General features: G+C 36.5%; 1 protein-coding gene across 1 annotated transcript in view; it reads right to left on the reverse strand.

Annotated features, from left to right (window-relative positions):
* LOC6580482 (hemicentin-1) overlaps positions 1-20,956 on the reverse strand; it is a 206,323-nt gene extending 185,367 nt beyond the window's left edge. Inside the window, exon 1 of the mRNA XM_002006284.4 lies at positions 19,875-20,956. The gene's annotated coding sequence lies outside the window, so the exon portion shown is untranslated. The remainder of the gene's footprint in view (positions 1-19,874) is intronic.
* Positions 20,957-24,360: the final 3,404 nt, after the last annotated feature.

The raw sequence follows: 24,360 nt of genomic DNA on the forward strand, positions 1-24,360 counted from the left end.
ACAAATTTTATTTGATAAAAAAGAAAATTTTTCAAGTCTGTAAAGTTTCATTTACATTCATTCATTCAATGATATATCGAAAAAAAAGGTGCCGTATTTTTTGTGACCCTTATATTTTATTTGTAATCAATAATCAATCCACTCTCTTGAATAGAGGGATTTAATTTTTATTATGATGTGGAGAATTTGTATATAAATTTGATACTTTTGCCTTTAAATTAATTGAATTAAAATTGTTGTAAAAGTATGATAAATTGATGTATAGGTGCTCCACTTAATAATTTAAAATAAAATAAATAATAGATGTGTAGACGTTGTACTTCATAATTTAATTAGAGCAATTCCTGTTTTTTGTATTATTATTTTTTATTTTTTTTTTTTAGGTTGAATTAAAACACCAAGAAATAATTAGACTGTCTAAATTTTTTTGATTATTTTATGCAAACTATAATAATTTTTAATTCATATTTTAAGCAAACTTTAAAGTCAATTTGAAGTCAGTTCTAGATTTTGTTTCAAGCTCGCTTAGGATGTTCAGTCTGAATTTTTAATCTGCTCAGCGAGGACACAGCATGAATTGGCGTTTTGCTGTAGCTGCAGAACCGGAAATTGGATAACAGTGAAAATTCATTACAGCACAGTAGAAACCAAAACACAAATTCAAAGCCATAAACATAACGAAGTACAACTTGAGGCGTGCTCCCAAGTGGACCTGTAATATTAGCGCACTTCAAAACTTTTATTGAGGCCAGGCTAAGGCTGGCTGGCTGGCTGACTGGCTTTGACTGCCCAGTTCTGCTCCAAGTTCTGCCCAGCGGCTCCTGGTATCATAAAAATGCCATAAAATTGTTTAAAGCCATCAAAATAGGCGCTAAGCAGCAGCAAAGTGCACTTGTTGAACATACTTTCAGGCCTGCCAGACTCGACTCCTTCTCGCTCCCTCTCTCTCACTCATTGTCTCTCTTTTGCACTCGCTTTCTCTTTTATTTCAGGCGAGCGTTTAATTTTAGTTTGTTTTAGAGCACAGCTTGGGGCTTAAAACAACTTTATTTTGTGGCGCAAAAAAAAATAATAATAATAATAAATAAGTAAACACAGCAGGAAAGTATTTCGAAAAATAAGAACATAAAGCATGTAGAAAATTTATTTTAAGGCCCACTTTATGCCAGCGCAAAGCGCAGCGATGGCAACAGCTTTGATGAATATAAATTTAGCTAATTTGGCTGCTGTTTAAGTGGTTCAAGATTCCAGTTCAAATAATATTTTTGCTCATTATCTTGTTAGCCCGAAGCTTTTCTATTTAGCCTAATGTTAGCATTTGAATATGGCTTGAAAATAAATTCCTTACACTCATTCAGAAAGCGAGCAACTGAACAGAAATTTCTCCTTAGCTTCTGAGTAGATAGAATTTCAGTACAGTTAATACATAAAGTAAATGTATTTGACACCTCAATTGGTGGGGATAAATAAAATTGGCAGCTAAGAAACAGATACATTATCTTAAAAGCATTTATACACACATACATATATACAAATGCCATGTTGGCATTGGCAAATCTCCTGTACGGCATTCGAGCTAACTGCCCAACAGTTAACTGCCTTAAGCACTAACACGGGCCACGCCCACACGCATAGTGTTGAACATTATTCAAACACCTTTTTTTCTGACGGTGTGGAAGAGGGGGGGCTGTCGAGAGGCAGCTTTATAGCTTTTTGCCCCAATGCTGATGGCGTCACACTTAAGTAGGACGCAACGTGCACAGCTCCAACAATGCCTAAATGTGTGCTATAAAAACTAAACAAATCGCTGCGAATGGCACTTATTATCACCTGGCTAGATTTATTACCTGCTGACCGCACAGACCAAAAATTAATAAGACAAAAACAACAAGAAGAACAACGCAAAGACCAACAACAACAACAACAGCAACAGCAGAAAAAAGCAATGAAGGTGAGCAACATTTATAAATGGCAACTAAAATGCTACATGAGCGAATACATCTAAGTGTCTGTGTGTGTGGGCGTGGCACACACACACACACACATACACGGCTATACAAAGCCGAGCAGCTCACAGGCAGCCTTTTGATAAATTTACTACACAAATTGAGTCGCTAAATTAGAACATTTATTTTTGTTGCCCAGCTTCCATTGTTGTTGTCTTTTCCTGTTTTTCCTTTTTGCTTTTTCTCTCTCTCTCTCTCGAAAAAAAATAAGCACAGAAAATAAATAAAAAGGAGCGAAAAGAATAGAAGGAAAAAAACCCCAAGTGCGTTTGCCACTTGATGTGGCGTCCGAACCGCGTCCTCGTTTCCGTGAACCCGCTGCCCCGCCGCCTCTCCCACTCCCACGCTCACCCACACAGCTCTGCCTTCATTATTTTGGCAGGGCGCATCGACATCGACTGGCTGCACTTCATACTTAAGCTCGTCCAAATCTCGAGAGTGTAATTTATTGTTATCATTTGTTTGGCTAAAAGCAAAAAGACGAGCTCCAAAAGGGATGCGCAGCAATGAGCGCCGAGCAAAGAGGGTCAACATATTACAACCAAATTTTGAGAACGAACACAATATACGCTCGAGAAACTATTTTGGAATATAAAAATTGTTTATATTTTTATTATTGTTGATAATTCTCCACTTCAAAATAATACTTTAAAAAAAAATAAATAAATAAAAAATAAAATAATTATAATCATGTATATAACATTGCAGAATAAATTTTGTTCTTCTATTTTATTCTCCACTTCAAAATAATACTTGAAAAAAATTAAATAAATGATAATCAGATATATAAATATTCAGAATTAATTTTTTCTATTGTATGCTACCCTTCTTATTAAAAAACAAATAATAATAATAATAATATAAATTCTAATTCTTCTTCTTCTTTCTATTTTATATTCCAGAATCGCTTACAAACTATTTAAAAGGTTAATAAATATTATGATAAACATAAAAAAAAATAAAAATAAAATTTTTAATAGAGCAATTGAGATAATAAATAAATTAAAATTAATTAGTACAACTGTTAGAAATATAAAAATTCATAAAAAAATAAAAACAAGAACCAAGAAAAAAAATTAAATCGAGCAACATTTATAAATATAAAACAATACAGATATATAAATAGACAAAAGATAAAATAATTTTCAATATTTTTCCCGAAAAAACTTTTATTTAAAACATGATTATAAATCAAACCAAGTGATTCGCCTTTGATGCACACATTAAAATACTCCCAATATCATGAAAACCTTTCATTATGTTCAAAAACACCTGCTTAAAAGCATTCCCAGCTATAACTCAAAAATATTTATAGCTAAATCTAAAATGAACATTCTATATGTTAGCTAAACTACCCCATTTCAAATATATATTTCAAAACCATTGTGTCTAGTAAAAAAAAAATAATAATAAAAAAAAGAAGCTCGAAGACAACGCAGCGAAAAGACAAGAGAAAGAGAGTAAGTGAAAGAGAGAAGAAGAAAGCAGGCATAACGTATATATGTATGTGTGTGTGAGTGTGTCTTATGTCCTCTCTGTGCTTGAATGTGTGTGCTTGTAGGTAAGGCATTCAGATAACTAAAGTAATTTATTTTATATGGAGGTCATGCGCTCATGGACATGCGAACATAAATAGCAAAAGGCACACAGAGTGGACAACACACACGCACAGAGGACAGACAGTGCTTGCTGGAAAATTACGCACCGAAACTGAGACATTTCCTGGCAGTGGCACAGATACCGAGTTACAGCAACAGCAACAGCAGCAGCTATAGCTGAAAGCGTAGCCTCAGCCGGAACGGTGCTCTAAACTAGTTTTGCGCAATTTTATTGCCTACTTTGCGGCATTAGCATGCGAATTAACAAACTGAACGCAGGCTGAACAACAACAACAACAACAAAATACCAAACAAAAAAATACTATCAGCGGACTTTTAGGAGAGAATTTTTGGGCTATTTGTGGGCCGACATTCAATTTCCGAAATCATGGCGCAAAAACTTAATTAAGTGTAGTTTCGGCCTCTGCCAAATCGAAATGCGAATGCGAATGCGAATGTGAATGTGAATGGCGTCGAAATAGTTTTTGTGCATAGTTTTGTCGCCCTGCAGGCGAAAATCATTTAATTAGAAAATTGTTTAGCAAACTAGAACGACAACTACTCAAAAATGCAGCAACTTATCGCATAGTTGTAGGCGCTGCATAGTCAAAGGGCCAATAAAGCTGCATAACCTAGTTTTTGGCCAGCTGCAGCTTGGGCTTAATTAAAACACAATGTTGCCTAATAGGCCACATGGGCAGTCCAGCACACGTATGAGCGGAGAGAGAGAGAGAGAGAGAGAGAGAGTGGGGCCATTTAATGGCCCCAAGCGCTGACATTAACAATGATGCCAATAACAAGAACTACGACAAACATTTACATGTGCCCCAAAACAAATTATTACAAACCTAATGACCTAATATATAAATTTGCTGGCCAAACAATGGCCAACGCGGGCCCAACAGCCCGAGCATCCCTTGCTGATAAGATTCGACGGGGTGGCTGCACGAAAACGACGAAAAATTTGTGTAAGCATGCAAAATATACTGCTGCCCATTGGACTTGGGGTTGGCTCCGTCTCTGTGAATGTGTCTCTGTGTCTGTGTGTGAAACCTTAATCTGGGCTCGTGTAATGTGAGCAGCAGCGAAAAAAATTGCTCCAAAATTTATGACCAACAACTGGACCAACTAGAGAGAGAGAGAACAAACAAGCAAACACACACACACACACACACACACATACGCTCGCTGTTGGCTAGGAAACTACTAATATTTTAGAACAGTTATTTTGCATTTGCTCTTTAAATAAATGGCAATCCCCAACAATTTTATGGCTTAGCAATGATAAAAACCCCTGAAGAGCACAAAAGCTACGCATACTTTAGGGCAACAAGAACTAGAACTAGAGGTGGAAGTGGAAGTGGAAGAAATAAAAATATATTTTCCAGCACTGCATAATGCATGCGAAACGCTCAACACATATGCATACACTCACACACAGGCTCAAGTGCTTGCATTCTTAAATTGGATTAAGTGGTTTTTACCAGCTTACTTATACAGATGGCTGTCCCACTCTAGCACTCACTCACTCACTCTCTCTCTCTCTCTCTCTCTCTGCCTCTCGGTAAAGTTTCCAATTCAGTTTCTGCACCTCTTCCTCTTCTTCTTATTTTTCCGGTTTTGGCTTTACGCTCGAGAGAACTCGAATTTAATTAAGAGCAAATATTAAAGCAATGTTTTTATTTAGCAACGAAACCAAAGCTAGAAAACGATGGCCAGCTGGCAAGTGTTGCCACCCTACCACAAAAAAAAAAAAAAAAAAAAAAAAAAAGAGAAGCAGAAGAGAAGATGAAAAAAACATCAAATATTAGATGTTGTCAGTTTCTATTTAGATAAAAGTGCGTAGCCAATGTGGCAACCCAGCAAAAATGATGGCAAGATAATAACAATTGCAATTCCTCGACCAAACTGGCAAAACTTTTCAAACATTTTATATTTGTTAATTTTCAAAAAATGAAAACACTTTTCTCAATGCCAATTTGAAGCACAAAATAAACAAAGTATTGCAAAAGTAAATGCAAAATAAATTCTTCTTTGCAAATACAAGAAATATTTCATAGGATCAAATTGCACTAAATGTAAGTAAGCTTGGAAATGTGAAGAGAAAAACTCGATGAAAGATTTGCGAAAATCGGAAAACTCAATGGAAGTGGGCCAACTATTATTTTGGTTACAATGATAAGGAATTTCATATTGTATTATATTTATATAAATATATAGGAATGCAAAGAATCAAAATCTGATTTGTTTACTAGAACTACAAATAAATATTTTAGCACAAATCTTCCATTTAATAACAATTTCTTAGCAATCTTAACGCTTCGCCAACTACTTTCACTTAAGCAAAGGAAAACTAACATTTAACTAAATAGCATAAAACTCTGCTTGAGCAATTTCATTGCAACACTTTGTGCTCGAGTCTTTGACAAGCAAAACTGGCCAAAAACCAATATAGAAATGGCATGCTTATCAATCGAATGGAGTGCACACACGCACGCACACACACACGCAGACACTCACCCAACCCCTCACACACACACTAAGTCAATTTCGTTCGGTTTTAGTTTAGTTTTGCTCAACGATTCGCCATAAAGAAAAGAAAAGATAGAGCAAAGCCAATAGCAAAAGCATTTCCCACAGATTTTCTGTCACATAAAAATCGCATTGGCTGGAGCTGAAGTTGAAGCGGTAGCTGTAGCTGTATCTATAGCTAAATCTATAGCTGTATCTGTTTCTATAGCCATTTAACGTGCAGATAAAATTTACATTTTAACCAATGCCAAAATAACAACAAGCCAAACGTTAGAGCAGGAGGCAACTGCTGATGGCAGTCCTCCTTCTGCTGCTGCTCCTGCTGCTGCTTCTTCTCCTGCTGCTGCTGCTGCTGTCAGTCTGTGTTTCGCCATTTAAAGACCAACACGAAATTGGTTTTCGCTTGTGCCGCGACTTTATGCACTCAGACTCCAGCAATTCCGTGTGTAAATGTCGAACATCTTTTGGTTTTGTCACTGTATCTTTGTCTAGTCTCTCGGTGTTTAACAATTGGCCAAGGGAGCGAGCGTCAGTGTTGGATAACCCAGGGCAGCTGGTGTTGCGGCGTTGCCACATGTTCTTCGCCTCCTTCTAAACGTTGGCCGAGCTGAGCCGCGCTGAGCTGAGCTCTATCCTCAGTGCTCTGTGCTCTGTATTCTCTGTGACCGGCGGGCATATTACATTTTTGTTTATTCTACATCATTTCAGTAGACTTCGTCCACATCCTGTTTTGCTGCTGACTTTCTCCTGCCTTGGCTGCTTTTATTACCTAGCCCCATTTTTACTGCAGTTCATCCTTGATAAACGCAGCAACTTTCTGCTTACTTCAGTTATTTTTACGTATTTTTGCGCTGTTGTTGTTGTTGTTATTGTTGTTGTTGTGTCTTCATGAAATGTTTATGACTGACTATATTTGCTTTTTATCGCCATGCCACGCCCCCAGCTAAAATGAGAGACAAATGTGGGCAGGGAAAGCGGAATGCGGGACGCGGCATCATCATTGATTGAGTGAGCTGCCATCAGTCGGCTCCCTTTGGTAAAGGTTTCCGCTGTTCTGACGTGTTTTACATAAGTTCAGCGGCAAAAAGTGTCACGTTCAGAGAGAGAGAGAGAAAGAGAGAGTGAGAGAGAGAGGTGGAGTATTGAGCTGCTTATTAATGTTTGATGTTATTCCTTTGACGTGCCATCACAGCCCAAGCATTTTGATTGACTGTTTAGGCAGCTCACTTGCTCGCATTCATTGTTTGTCTGTTTTTCAATGGCTAATGAATTGAAGGTACATTGTAGATGATTTTCGCGCAGGCCAAATATAAATTATTTAAAGTAGATTAATAATATTGGTCTATATATCACCTACTTGCTAAACTATTTACTTGAACCCAATGTACATACATCTATATACGCTTACTGCCAATGCACAATGAACAAGCCCCAAGATATATTATCCGATTAGCTTACAAGCACTGAGTCACGTACAGCAGCCCCCTCTCCCACCCGCCCCTAAATTCTATCCAACTCCAGCTGGCAGCATAGACAGCCCCATTCCATTAACACTTGCATCGATTTAAGCTGATTTTCAATGTGAGCTGAGAGACAAGCGAATGAGTAGCAGCAGAGGAGGGCTCAGGAGCTGGAGAGCTAGCTGAGAATCGTGTAGCTAAGAGCACATACTGAGCTGAGTAAAGTTTGCCAAACGCTTCACAAATTTATTTATAAAGTGATTTGCATAGTGCGATACAAGATGACAAGCGACCGAGAGCAGGCAGGAGCTGAGGCAGCTGTTTGCATTGAGAAACTAAGGAACTGAGCGGAAAAAAAAAAACTCCGAAAAATACAAAAAATAGCAAACAACTTGCAATAAAGCTGATATATATAGAGAGATATATCTACATATAGATAGATGTATATGTATTATATATATATTTAAACTCTTATATATAGACAAGTGCTGAAAGCTCCTGCTCCTGCTCCTGCTCCTGCCCGTGCGCGTTGCACGTTTTGTTGTGTTGTATTTTGTCTTCTTCTTTGCGGCATTTGCTACGATTCGGTGTCAAGCGAGCTGCAGATCTATGGCAGCTGCTTTTGTGAAATGCTCCACGTGGCCGTGCCACAGGGCCAGCGGGCCACGGGGGCCACGGTGGGCGCATGGAATAAAGTCATAAAATTGAATTGGTAATTTTTTGTGTTAAAAGCAGAAATTAAAATAAATTGAATTGCTGCTAAGACGCGAAGATGCGGCAAATAGCAAAGCTAAAGGCGCACAAAATGAAAATACAAAAGACAACAACAGCGAAAAAAAAATGAGAAGAGTAGAAGAAGAAGAGAAGCAAAATACCAGAACCCAAAGGCAAACGCGCAGAAAATGCAAATGAGTCGCATCGGCTATGAACTAAGGGGTTGGGCGATGGGCGATGGGCGCTGGGCTGGGGGCTGTGGGCTGTGGGCGTGGCTAGGAAGGCCTGGAATTGGGCACAGGTTCTTGGTGTTGGTCCACGAAATGAAAACAAAATAAAATGCTCAACCAACTGGGCAAAGAAAGTAAAAATCTAGTCAAGGCATAAATGCAATGTTGTTGTCACTGTCCTCGTTATACCCTGTAAACGAAGGCAATAAGAATACTCCACTGAGTTGTAATGTATGTTAGGGATAAGGATGGCTATAATAAATAAATTTAAAAAAAATAATAATAATAATAAGATATTTTGGTAAGTGATTTTATATATAAATAAAATTGAGATAGTAAAATATAGGGAAATATAATTATTAAAATTAAAATTAAAATTTATTTATAAAAATTAATTTTGAATAGCATAGATATTATTAAAAAAAAAAAAACTGAATTGAAATGAAATAAATTAAAAATTACCTAAAATTTAATATATTAAATAAAACCAAAACTTTTTCATAGCTGAATTTTGTAAAAAGTTTTTTTAAATAAAGAATTGGTTTAATTCAAAATCTAGTACATATTAATAAATTATATAATATTTAATATTATATATAATATGAAGTTCTAATCAGTTTTTTTTTTAATTATAGAAAAAAAAAACTTATAATATATAATCTAAAACTGATAAAAACAATTAATTGAGTTATATTTTTAATTTAAGTGGTATTTAAAAGAAAAATATATATATTTTTAAATACACATATTATTAGTTTTAATTTTAATTCACAATTTTTATACAAACAATATACTTAAAGTATAAAATAAAGAGTAACTGTCAGTCGATCAGTGCCTTATGTGGAATGTTTTTTTTTTTCTTCTTCTTCTATTGTTTTGTTTTATGGTTGCCATCAAGCTCGTCCCGTTTGTCGCTGCTGCTGCTGCTTCTGTTGTTGTTGCTGTTTTTTTGTAATAGGATTACTGCATAAATTAAAGTATTTGCCGTGGCATCATCAAATAAGATTTGCAACGCCGCGCTGGCATCTTGGCCCCCCAGTTCTCAGCGCTCAGCTCCCAGCTCCGGCTACCAATTCCCTATTCCGCCCACCGCGCTGGCCGCTCTAACGAGCTACAATGCGCGAACATCAAAAATCGCAAGGATAAGAGCGGCAGCGGCCAAAAAGAAAAAACAAAAAAAACAAAAAACAAAAACACGAATAACAAAACAGCACACAATATAAATAAATATACGAAAGGGGATGAGGGGTGCTGGGCATAGCGGCAGGCACATGCCAAGTGGTTGGGAGACACGTAAAAGTAAAGTTTATTGCATAATTTTAGGCGGCTTAGTTAAAGTGTAATGTAAACACAAGTGCGAGGCAAGGCGAGGGCCAAAGCGAAAACAGAGCAAGAAAAAAAAATTAAAGAAAGATAAAGAAACAGAGTAAGAGCAAGTGGAAGGCAGAGCGGCAGAGCGAGGCAGATAGCCAAAGATGAGACAATAAAGGTGCAGATTATATGAAAATATGTCAGTAAAGTTTTCGTTTTGGGGCATAAAACGAGATTTACAAGCCCTGAGAAAGTAGCTGACGGCACAGAAAATCGTTATTAAAAGTGAATTATAATCGTGCTCATCTATAAGCAAATGGCATTGAATGCCATGGAATTGAATTGAATTAATGAACGGCCAAACAGTTGAACAACATTTTTGTTAGGTTAGGCTGGGCATCGAGCATGCGGCTATAAAAACACAAAATGTTTTATTTATAATCCCGAGAGATGTCCGATGTTTACTTTGAGCCTTTGACAATCGGTTGTGGCTGAAGATGTATTACATTTTCTTGATTTCTTGCAGGAGTTGTTAAGTAAAGGAAGTGAAAGTAGAAGAGAAAGAGTTAAGTGAGCTCTTTTATAGAACTTTTTGTAAAGTCTATAATAAAGTTAGGCTATGGGTAAAATAATTTTTAGATTTTTATAAATTTTTGAAAATTAGAGTGAGTCATGACAAATTCTTAAATAAAGTATTTTATTCTAGTACAAAATATAAAGCTATTCAAGTACTTTTGCCTTATAATATCTATTTAAAGATCTCATATAAACATTTTTTTTTAGCTATAGCTATATGGGTAAAAAAGCTTACAGAACTCTGTCTGAGTTACTCCTCACTCAGTTCAGCTAATCTTTAAAGAAAATCTACCACTACTTTACATACAGGTACACCCAACTATACACATTTAAATTTTATATTTCATCACAGAATTCAATCTTCATTTTTTTCTGCTCTCTTTTCAATTGCAACAGCTACTATGTCAATATCAATTTGAATATAAACATTTGCCGACTGGCTCGCCGCATTTTCTATTTATGCGAGGCGTATACTTAATGTTTACTCTATACACACACACACAAATACAAACTGACCCACACACTGCCACTCCCAGGGCAAATACCCAATGCTCATTTAATATGCAGCCACACAAGAATACCAAAGTCTACGTTTAGCCAGTCGATTTTGGAATCGCGCTTTTGTTGTCGAAACTAAAATATTCGCCGAGCATATCTCTCGCTGCCAGCTTTCATAAACCAAAACTTCCGCTCAGCCTCAGGAAATGCCAAACGCAGCAGGGGACACGACAGCAGCAACAACAACAAACAGCAGCACAAACAACAACAACAACATTATTCAGCAGACAAGCAACGAAAAATCACTTCAAAAATTTGAAACTAAACACACAAAAACCGCAAATTTCATTTTGATAAAATTTTAATTTGGCCAAAAGCACGCAAAACTGAGCTGGACTGAGCGACTAAAGGAACTGATGGGAAACCTCCACTGGCTTTCGCTGTATAGAGATGGGTGTGTGTGTGTGTGTGAGTGTGTTTGTGTGTGTCTGTGCCGACCCCAACGCGCCTCAATAATTCAAAGATGTTAAGCCGCAAATTGGCGCTGGCGTTGGCAGCGTTGACGTTAGGCATTGGCATTGGCATCGGCATCGGCGTCGGCATCAGGAGCCCGACAGCTGGGGCCACACGCAGACAGGATACACATCCGCTGGGGGTTACACTCTACACACACACACAAGCACACACACACACACATACACATATACTTGTACAACATTGTAGGCTGACACGCACGCATTAAACTCTATTGGGTGCTAATGTTTTTCAGCCCAACCCTCAGCTTTCCAGCTTCCCATATCAGAGGGCAAAAATTTTCATAAATTTAGCAATGAGTCTGTCGACATACACTTACACACACACTCTCACACACACACACACACAGAGAGAGAGAGACGTACTCGCCTGCATGTGTAATAAAAATACGCTAAAATGTTTGTGCCACATACACAAACACGTTGCTTATTGCCTACTTCGGGGCGCGTGATGCAGCCTGCCCCTTCGGGAAGTGGGCAGACGTCGGCACTGCTGGGAAGGTCGTGGCAATGTTGTTCATTTGTGGCGGCTTCCGTTAGACGGTAATGCGATTGTTGTTGTTGCTGTTGTTGGAGCCGTTGCGGATGCTGATGCTTCAGCAATTTTAAAGAACATACTTTAAAAATTGAGAGATTAAGCGAATGCCATATTCGCTAGGTTCTAAGGTTTATCTTAAGCAGAAAAGGTTTTGAATAACCATATTTTATTATTAATAAAAAATATATATATTTAAATATACGTAGAGTGGTACTATTTTTTTTTTTTTTTTTTTTTTTTCTTTTAAGCCCTATGTAAATTTAGTATAAGCAAAACAAATAAAATTTGGCATCAAAGTATAGGAATTTATATACAAAAATTTGAAAGTTGAAAGTAAAAATTAAGATTTGATTTTTATATTCAAATTAATAAGTCATAATTATTTTTTATTTTTATTATATAATATTAATAATTAAAAATCCTTTTTTTTTAATAACACAAAAATATGTTTTTTTTTTTTTTTTAATTTTGTTTATAAAAATAATATTCGTTAATAATCCAAATTAATACTAAATACTAATAATATAAAATATTAAATTAAACTCATGCAAATTTTTGTTTTATGAAATTTCTGTCTGCAGCTTTGGCTTCATATTCTTATTATTAATTATTTATATCTTATTATATTATATTTTTTTAATTTTGTATTTTTATATATATAACGACTACATTTAAATTCGTTTGTTTATTTTCTTTGTTTTAAGTTTGTTTTCTTTTGGCAAACAAAATTTTCTTATAACTCTTTTAGCAAAAGAAAAAAAATAAATAAATAATAATAATAATAAATAAAATATAAAAATAATATAATTTCATATAATTTTTTTTTTTTTTCTAATAAATATATTAAAATCCTTTCAGCTTGTTTTCAACATCTAAACCATCAGTGATTCCAATTATCAGCGATTTGGCAACGTTTTTTCACAAAATATTCAATGTTTAGCAACACCTGTTTCACTTTCACATGCGCTAATCTGCCCGAATACATTGTAATTTGGGGGCTTCTTTAAATGCTGCGGGAGCAGTTTCCTTCCTCTTAGCCCGCCCTGGTACTGAAAATCCATTTGGGGTATATGCTTATGCGAGGCGCTTATCGGCGCTGCCAGTAAACAGACAGAGGGCTGCCATAAAAATTTGCATTTGACTAATGCCACACAGCGAGACAGACACAGTCACAGTGCGAGGGGCGACATTATCCGATAAGCGAGCTCCGCTGCTGCACCCCTTTCCGATACGCCTTAACCCTTACACAGCCACAACAACAACAACAACAACAACAACTACAACTACAACAACATTAGCAAGAAGAGCAACGAAATGAAGAAGCATCACAGCTACAACAATGGATGGAAAGGACATGCCAATGCGTTTGCCGATTTCTTGAGCGCGATACGTGCAAGGATTTTTTCGCTAGCACAGTTATGTGCAAGCCCCGCCCACGCCAGCCCATTCCATGGGCACCCCCATGCGCCTTATCAGCGCTGCCTCCCACATATAACTATATACATATATATGTATGTATGTGTGCACATGCATATACATATATGTATGTGTATATATGGGTATATATATGTATATGTATCTATAGTTAGGGCGATTCTGGCGACGCTTTTACGCTATTTCCTATTAAGCTATTTGTTGCCAGCTCTCTTTTCGCTCACTCTATTGCGCTCTCTATGCCTCGCACTCCCTCTCCCTCTTTGTCTCTTATACGTTTTGTTGTACGCTTGCCAAAATCGTGTATGGAAGTTGCATAGCAAAAGATACTACTAAAAGCTTAACCCTCGACAAGCGCAGACACACACACATACACTCACACACACACACACACACTTGTGTCTCGTTTATCGATTTTCATCGCATTTGGCCCCCTTGTGCCACTGTCTGCAGCTGCACCCTGTGCCACACTCCAGGCATGTGTGTGTGTGTGTGAGTGTGTGTGTGTGAGTATGTGTGGATTTTTGACATGCCAACGCATTTTAAATTTGCATTTTTTGGCACCGACACTGGCAAAATTTTTAGCTAAAAGCGACTCTTCGCATATTGCACATGAACTGTGCGAGTGTATAATATATATACCTATATGTATATATCTTTATATGTATTGTATACATAATATAAAACTATCAAAATATGCCGATTAAACGCGATGTTTTAATGCCTCAAAAGGATAAGCAAAAAATAAAGAGAAAATTAGTTTAAAGAGCGAAAGTGATTTGCAATAAACAGTAGATATAAAGATTTAAAGTAAAATCTCCAGGTTCCTAAAATTGAAGACAAAGTCCAAACTGCCTAGAGTAATTAAATTCTCATGAAAATAGCTTACCCAACCAGGCATATTGCTCCTAACAAATGTCTCCTGTGCTATAATTTTCTATAGATTTTACATATTATTTATTTTTTTTATTATATCATTATTTAATGATTTATGTATAATAATTTATTATTTATTTTTATTTTTCTTATTATTTGTTTATTTATAATTATTTAATAATTATTATTTATTTAGTGATTTATGTAAAATTAATTATTTTATGAATTATGTTTAAAAAACATGATTATTAATCTTGGTTTAATTTAAACTATCTTAAAGTTAGCAAAACAGAATTCCGCAAATATTTTATCAATAAAAAAGAAACATTTTTGTTTTCTTTTTTTTAATTTAAGTAAATAATACAAATCATAAAGGAACCCTGTTTGATATAATTAAAAGTCTTGTATTATATAATAGTAGTTAATAGCAGAAGTTCATATATATTATATATATATTATATATATATATTATTATTATTTTTTTATATACGCTTAAAATTTTTTGTCTTAGATTAAGCTCTCTTAAGAGTTAGCACGACATAATTCTGTAAAATTTTATCATATTACCAAAAAAAAAAGGAAAGGCAAATTTTTTTCAATTTAAGTAAATAAAAGAAGAAAACTGTTTAATATAATTTAAGCACTTCTTCGACATTTGCAACAAAATTTCATTCATACTACAAAATTAAATTCATTTCTCTATTTTTACATTTTTAAATGAAATTATTTCCAATTTAAGTAACAAAATGCTGAGTCTTTGCCTTCACAGCCCTCACAGTTACTTAAGTTTTTGTTTTATTAAATTTATGAGCACACACACAGACACATTCCCTTTCATAATGCTACCTAAAAGCTGCCTACAATAAGTCACTGTCATAAGCTGGCCCTATGTGTGTGTGTGTGTGTTTGTGTGTGTGGGCGTGTGTAAAAAGAACCGCAAGTGGCAGCCACAGTGATTTCGAAGGTAACTTTTGTGAATTTTATCGTGATTTATTAATGCTGCTACATTTGACCAAGTAGATTCGCAAATTGCCCAACACTTTTAGCAGACCTTTGGCAACACTTTCTTGCTTTCGGCTTGGGCTTGATTTGGGCAGCAAACGCGTCTGGAATACATGCATAAATATTAATTAAATTCTGTTAACATTTGCCCACCAGGAAATCACACCCCTGGCGCACATTTCAAAACTGGTCTCGTTAAGTCTAGCCACGCCTACAATTAAAAGCAGCCCCCAGCTGGCTGGCCCACCCCACAAGACTGAGAGAAAACTTGAAGCTGAAATTATTATAAGCGCTTATAATAGATTATGTCAAAAACTCTCACTCGCGCACAACTTTGCCAGCGAAAAGTCAAGCGGGGCATAGAAAACGAAAAACGAAAACGAAAAAAAAAAAAACAAATAAAAGGAAAATGAAGAAAATTGTTTAAAATTAATTTGAAAACATAAAATGCTTGCAGCAATGGAACATGGAACTCGGAGCTATGAGCTTGGAGCCTCGGGTCTTATGTACTAGAGACTGGATATTACAACAACAACAACGACAACAAAACGGGAATTCCATCCTCATTTGTTGTGTGTCACGGACAGCGTTCAGTTTGAAACAGTTCGACAAATTTGTTGGCCAGCCCAAAAATGTTTGGCCATAAGTTTCCTTTGGCTTTGGCTGCTCTCCTTATTAGTGACTGGCAAATGGCAGCCGAGCGTTGTATAATGAAGACTTGAAGACTTTTGCGGTTATGCTTGAATTCAATTCTCAAATATTTCATGCAATTTTCATGCAATTTTCTTAGGAAAACTTTAAGTTATATTCCATCAGTTGAAGTGAAATGCGTGAGTGAATTCATTATTTGGCTTGAACACAATGGCTTTAAGCCACTCTCGTTCGCTAAGCCTATTTTTCATTAATCTAATTAAGCCACGTAGTCGATAAGCCTTATGGCCAGGGCCAATCTAATGAAATTATGCCTCAGCAGCCACACACAAATACGCACACACACACACGCGCACACACACACAGGCACACACGCATACATATATACACTCAACCACTCAGCAGTGCGCAGACATGCATTGTTTGACCTCCTGTCTTAATATTATTGATTTAGCGTATTAGGTTCAATTAGCTGCTGAGGAATTTTGATGGCATCATCAAAATGGCAAATCATTAGCAACATTTCAAAGTGAAAGCGTTTGTAACGAAGCAAATATGCAATTATGAATGTCTATAAATAGAATTGCCAAAGCATTTAAATTTTATTAAATATCCGAATATTTGTTCAAATGGAAGCCTGAAGCAGTTTTTATTTGATGTTTTGCTATTTTTTCAGACTGCGACTTTATAATTGTTTGACTTTATAATTGTTTGCTATTTATAGAGAACTTCATTGAATTGATTTCTTGAACCTACTCTTAAATGTCTTATACTGTCTATTGTTTTATACAAAGTTTAAAATAAAGCTTTAATAAAATTCGATAAATTCAACATTTAGGAGGCAGAAGCTTAAAGCCCTGCGCCGATTTTTTCAAGCTGTATGTGCTTTGAATTAAACTCTTTTATTTACGAATGTTTTTATTTTATTTATAATTATTCCATCAGACGATGAAAGGACCAAGTAAATGATTTATTATCAGCACTACAAAATAATATGTATATATAGTATTATCTAATTACTGAGCTCTGACTTATTCAGTATTCCGTAAAAAATAAATATATTTTATTTTATTTTATTCAATATTCCTTTTTTTAATAAACTTTTTCTGTATTATTTTGAATTTTATTTCGACAAGAAAATTTAAAAATAATTATGGACAGAATTCCTTATGATCGTAAACAGAAGCAGAAATCATATATTAAATTAGATATATAACATTATAATATTTTAGATAGTACTTAATATAATTAATATAATTGATTACAATTCTTAAAATTAATTATATAAAAAATATATACATATATATCTCTTAAATAAAAGATCAACCTTCAATGCTTCCAGCTGCATTTTAAGAATTTTAGAGCATCCATTTAAATTGAAAAAATAACTGCAAAATATAATGGAATTTTAAAACAAAAATTTTTGAATTTATTTCCTAAGAAATCATATTCATTCAAAATATAATTCAGACAAACAATAACTGAATATTATATTGTTAACTCGAAATGAAAGGTCAGCTAAATGTAATGTTGAATAAATAAAAAATACAACCTTTTTTTAAGAAGAAGAAGAAGAATAAAATGACAAACAAAAGCAACGTCAGAGCAGGCAAATATCCCTGGGACGCCTAAAAAGAATGCCACAGTTGAGTTGAGAGAGCCAACAGGAAAGTGCGATAAATAAAGCACAGGAGCTGCGAGAGGCAGAGACCAGAGCCTGAGTAGATGATGGCTCAGGCGACATTTGCATTCAAATTCTGTTAGCGTGCGCGTTAGCCAAGAAGTGCACACTAAATGCTCGCAGCCGGACTGAAAGTATGCTTTCAATTGTGCGCAATTTAGTGCAAGGCGCACAACAACAGCGACTGTGCGTGCGTGTGTGTGTGCGTGTGTGCGTGCGTGTGTGCGTGCGTGTGTCTGCCTATTGTATGAGTGCTGTTGCCGTGCAAGCGCTTGACTAGGTGCGAACAAACGTGCGAAAGCGTCTAAAAACAAGCAACACGAAGTGCCTGAAACACGCGTCGCTTTAGTCCTATTACCCGCTCTTCATACCCTCCACACAGACAAGTGCAATTAAAGTGGGCATGATGTGAGTATGTGATGGTATGTAAGAGATGAGAGGCAGCATGAGGAAAACCTTACAAATGTATGATAAACTAAATTTATATTGTGGTTTATTTTTACAATTGTATATAATTAAATATTAAAATATTTTATATTTTAAAATATGGTATTTAATTGTTTCTTTTTTTTTTTAGATATAATAAAATCATATGCAAATATTTATACTAAAATGATGTAATAAAACAAATATATTTAAAAATTATATTTAAATGTTGCTTCTTTTTTTTAGATATAATAAAATCATATTAAAATTTAATTTAATACATTCAATTATCATAGGAAAAATAAATCATTTAATATGTTTCCCCACTCTATTATTTATAGGTTTTATGTAATGTGAGTAATATGAATTACAAATTATGTTTTTTCTTGTCTTTATCCCTTAGAATTTTGAATTCCTGGAATATTCATATATTGCCAAATTCACTACAAAGATTGTTCACTTAAAAATCATTCAATTTAGTAAACAAACTAAAATAACTTTTACTTAAGTAATTTTCGCATTCCCCAAATCCAAAACTATTTACAGGATATTCGCCAGTCTAGCAGAGCTTACACTGGATACGTTTGGTTAACTCTGCTGCGCTGCCGACGACGACGCCGACGTGGACTGCGACTGTGATTACGATTATTATGATTATTGTTTACAACAGCCAAGCAGGCAGCTGGGCGCTCGAGTATAAAAAGCAAATGCAAAAATAAAAACAACAAGAGCCAAAGCAAATAAACATAATAAAAGTTCATAAAATAAAAATGGCAACCCTAGCGCGACGCGACACGTCGCGACGTTGAGCAGCAGCCCTACTCCCAGTTGGGGAATACCAACAACAATGCGACACGGTGCGCGCTAGTTTTATGTGCCACATAAACATTTCGCACCTGCACTGCCCGCCCGCCCCACCTTTACAGTCTCTGGCTGCGCTCTCGCACCTTTGCGTTTCGCTTTTTGTTGCCTGCTTTTTGGCGCGCATTTTATTGCTTGTCCTTACACGCCACCATTTGCGTATACCCTGTAGAGGCGCCCCTGCACCGGGTGACATTCATTAAATCATGTAATAACTTTCATTTTTATAAATATTGTGGAGTTAATGATATTCAAAGATATATATAAAGATATAAAAAATATAATCATTTAATTTCACGTATACTAATAATAATAATTAATTTTTAACTTTCATTTTTTTAATAAAAAAAATTAGTATAAATTTTAACTTAATTTAATTTTACAAAAAGCATTTAATTTTTTTTTTCAGTAATGCATTTTTTTTTATTTATTTATTAATTTTATTTATTATTATTATTTTTTTTTATTTCTTATTTTTTTTTTCATATGCGTAAATTTTATTACATAATAAACGATATTATTTTGTTGATCTTTCAATTTTCTTGTTACTAAAAACCATTTAAAACGTAAATCCTTTAATTCTGTTGAAAGTATTTGAGAGTTTAAGCTAATTATTGTTTATTTATCATTTTTATTTTGTTCAAAAAAAATATATATATATATTTAAAATTTTTTAATTATTTAAGGATTTATTTGAGAGTATACAAATATTTATTAAAATTGATTAAACATTAAATTAATTTACAAAGAAATAAATAGATACAATAAAAAATATAAATACATTTTTTTAATTATTTTATTTATTTTTTAATTTATTAACTCGACTTTACTGCTTTTAAGTGCTATCTGAACGTCTAGCATAAATATATTTGCTGCTGTAACTGGGCCCTAAACAATAAACTCAAGAGTGAAAACATTTGCGAAATAGAAATTCCAGCTCCACCAACCTGTTTCAGTGTGTTGTTGTTCCTTTGAGCCAGTTCGGCGTCCACCGTGTTGAATTTGTTTTTGTTACGGCAAAAATGAAAGTAGCAGCCGCCAAGTGGGCAGCACTTTTTATTTTATTTATTTTTTTATATATTTTTGGTTTAACAGTAAGCAATCAGCTGTTGCTATTGTTACTAGTAAAATAATTTTTCTTATATTTTTTGGCAATTATTTTGAATTGGCAACGCTGCAGCTGCAGGCGAAATAGCTCCAAATCTTTGCTTGGTCAGGCAACACTGGATATCTTTACAGCTATTTAACACTTTTTTGTTGCTGTTATTGCTGCTGTTAACAAATTTGGTGGGCAGCAATGTTTTTTTTTTTAATTTTTTTTTTTAGAACTTCGCGAACGTCGCGTAAAGGAAACGGAAACCGGAAATTGCGCGCACAACAAGCAGTAGCAGCAGCGGCGACAGTTGTTGTTGTTGTTGTTGTTTGGCGTTTCAGTTGTTGTTGTTCGCTATTTACTCACAATTGAAACCGCAAACTCCCGTTGAGCTCTTCAGAGTTTATGCGTATTTAAATATGCTTGCAATGCAATTTATTTTGATTTTTAAATAATACACACGCACACAGTGACACTGGCGCACTCACACACATACACACACACACGCGGGCACAGAAGTAAACAAGACGGAAGAAGGACAGAGTAAGAGAGAGCGAGAGCGACAGAGACAGAGACAGAGCAACTGAAACGAGCGCGGGCAATTAATTATGTTTGCCTTGTTGTGCCGCGTGTTTATTGTGCATATTTAACATGTCAAGCGTCGAACTTTTTAATGAGTTTTTCGCGCGCGGCGCCAAATATTGCAACGCTCAGCTCGTCAGCTTAAATATTATACTTTGATTTCTGTTGCCTCTTTGTCGCGCATTTAATTTAGAGCTGGCACGCGGAAATGATTCGCCAAAAAATTGCAACGCTTGAAACGCGCTTACGATTGTTCTCCGATTTTCGCGTAAGAATTTAACGTATCAATTCAAATCGCACACGACACACGTCCGATGCTAACGACAAACGCTCGCAAACTAACGTACCAACAAGACGGAACGGATGGTAGCTAACGAAACATAATGCTGCCTAGCATAACAACGAATGTGCTGTTTCCAGTGAGCGTAAGCACTTTCCTTAGTTCCTTTTCATTTCCAATTGGTTCGCTCTCGTCAGTCGTGCTCACGTTCGCGCTCTCTCTCGCTCTCTCCCTCTGCTGAGGTCTCTGTGTTTCGTTTCGCCAGCTGGCGCACTCTTTGCATTTCGTCTGCTATTAGCCGGTTTTTGTTTTTGTTTTCGTTCATGCACGCCTTTGTCGGCATTTGCAGCGACATCTGACTCTGCTGCTGCCAGCGTCGCTGCTGCTGCCGACTGCAACTCTGCATTGATAATAAATTAGAGATCAACGTCGACTGAGGCCCGCGTGTAGGTGTGCAAAAGGTAAATTTAATGGAAGTGTTTGTTTTGCCTTTTTTGCTTCGCATTCAATGCGTTTACAGTAGCTGCTGCCTGCGTTGGCTTTGCTGACCCTACGACAAGTACACACCTGTTGTGCAGGTGAGTTTGGCGTAATATGCACTAGGGGAATACTACAGCAAGGTATTTTGATTTTTCTGCCCACTTTGAATCTGTTTACCAATATTGATATTGATCTATAAGTAAAACTAAATATATACAGTAATGTTTGTATGTAAATGTATATATAATGCACATGTATATGTATATATATGCATATACTCTCTCTTAATACTCACATTCATTTGGTGCCGTTAAATTTAATTGTAAAACCATTAAGACCCGCACTCTATTAACTAACTATCTGTTATCCACATTTTAAATCACTTTATATACATACACACAGACACACACACACACATAGACACTTTTGTCTCCATCGTCACTTGCTCAATTAGCTGCTGAATTGTTTTTCACACTAGCTGCAAAAGTAAAACAAACTCCATGCCCGACTGAGAGTGTGGAACATTAATCATGGAAAACACCCTTCGAATTTTAAATAAATAATTGTTAGTTCTCTGTTTGCAGATGCCAAAATGAAGAAGAAGAAGTAGAGGAAGAATGCTCAGCGTGGGCTTCGAAACGCATTTCTGTCGCGCCTAAACATCATTAAAAATAAAACCCAATTAACGGTTTCGAGTGCCAGCAACAACAAAAGAAGAGAAAGGGAGAGAGCTGGAGGAGTCATTCCTCATGTACATGCTTCCAAAAATAGTTTGGCAAAAATATGTGAAAAATGAGCGGAGCGAGGAGAGTGGAATGGGACAAAAATGTCATTGGCATTGCACACACACCAGCACACGCAGAATCATACACACACACACACACACAGTTTTCGAGTTGTTAGTGTTGCTGTTGCGGTCGCATTGTTTTTGGCTTGGTATGAGTTTGGGTGGTTGGATTTCTCTGCCAGGGGTAGCTGCGCTGCATCTGCTTGACAATCCATAAGCAATTGTTGTTGCTTTCGTTTTCGTCTATTTTTTTCTTTTGTGTGTAATATTGTAGCTCACGTTAATCCGCCGGCTAAAGCAAATGCAACCCTGAAGGGCCAACGCGGACTTAAGAGCTCTAGCTTTAATGGGTTGCAGGCGATGAGCTAGCACAATTTGTTAAACCAAAGGGCGATACTGCTGGATGTTGGAGACTGATGAGCTGAGCTCAATGGAAATTGAATTGGCTGATTAAAAGTGCTGCGAATAAATTGTTGCGTTTTGTTTATGTTTTTGCAAACTCTCAACTGAGGTTGACCCTTCGCCCCATTCAAGCAGCAAAAGCGCAACTAATGCTGCTTTGATTCGTGTGTGTGACTGTGTGTGTGTGTGTGCATTCATGCGTTAAGTGTGTGAGAAATATTGTAATCGCATTTAAGGTGCCAGTGACACAAGTGACTTGGCAAAAGTCTGATTCGAAAAGGAATGCATTGCACATTTCGAAATTAGCTGACAACACTGCGCAAGCTAAGAGCACGTGCTTTCACTCTCTTAAATGCTCGGTCCACTGTTGGCACTCTCTGCGCAGCCTTCCAGTGAGTGCGGGCAGTAAAGAGAAAGCTTTGCGCGCTCTCTTGCTAATCAAGCGTCGGCGGCGGCGTCGGCATCGGCAGCGGCAACAACAAAGCAAAACATAAGCCAAGGACGCTACGCAAGTTAAATTTTAAAAACTGAAGAAGAAGAATTTATGCACAACATTTGAAGCATTACAAAATATATGCAACAACAACAACAACAACGACAACACGGAGAGAAGAACAACAACTAAACACAAATCACGCAAATATAATTTATTATTTTACGCCTTATCCTTGAGCCGCAGCCAAGGCGATGTGTTTGTCTTTGCCTCTGCCCAGCTGCCTAGCCCCCACTCCAGGCCCGCTCACTCTCTCACGCTTACGCCCCGTCTCTCTCCCGCTCACTGTCACTCACCATGTCGCCTCTTGTTTCTTTGCTTTAGCTGCTGCTTGGCAAAATTCTATGCTTAACGCCATTTTTGTGTGCGAGACACGATGACGACAAATTTTCAACGTGCAACCTGACACTGAGCTGAGATTTTCGAAATTCCTTGCCTTCACTGCCAGCCAGCCAGCCAGCCGGGCGAATCCATGTCTCTAACTCTTCTTCTTGTCTCTCGGCTCCATGATTGCTGCATGCATGCAAAACTGCTTCACGACTGGGAGTCGACTGTTGAAAGGATTAGATCCAGGCTCATGTGGGTGTGTGTGTGTACCACTTCCTCTCCCTCTCCCTCTCCCAGAGACACACGCCCACACTCTGTCTCGCTCTGTCTGATTGCATGCCAGACAGTGGAGCGCGTGGGCGTTTTTCGACGGGGTGGCAACTACGTAAAAAGTATTTGCACAACTCTCAAGTGGGTCAAATGATTAGGCGGCATGATGAAGTGCCTTTGCCACTTGAGCCGGCACACCCACCCATGCGAGTGCAAGGGAGACGGAGCGATGCCACCAAAGACAGCGTCGAACGCCCATCCAAAAATAAACAGTTTAATGTTTTGAATGAGCAATTGAATTTGATTATGCACGAATGTGTGTAAGTGTGTGTGTGTGTGTGTGTATGTGTGTGTATGGTAGCCAGAAGGATGCCTCGACTGCTGCAGCTGCTGGAAGAGAAACAAACTGCGTGCAGCTCTTGGCAATGTGTTAAGCAAATGCACTTCGCAGCTGATGGGGAGAGGAGGTGGAGGGAAGATGGAGGAGGAGGAGGCGGAGGAGGAGTGGCAGGTTTACAGGCACTGCACTAAATGTGATAAAAGAGCTTACGTGACATTAGATAGCACCTTACGTGGGATTACGTTGCACGTGATTACGTTGAAAATTGACAAACATATTACGTAGTTAACAACCGTTAGAGAGAGGATTAGATACCACGCAAGCTTTGATTAGTATATAGTCGCATTTAGCTGCGATACTTGAGAGTGAGTGGTAAAGT

Source organism: Drosophila mojavensis, unplaced genomic scaffold (assembly GCF_018153725.1).
Source record: "Drosophila mojavensis isolate 15081-1352.22 unplaced genomic scaffold, ASM1815372v1 contig_81, whole genome shotgun sequence".
Classification (NCBI taxonomy): domain Eukaryota; kingdom Metazoa; phylum Arthropoda; class Insecta; order Diptera; family Drosophilidae; genus Drosophila; species Drosophila mojavensis.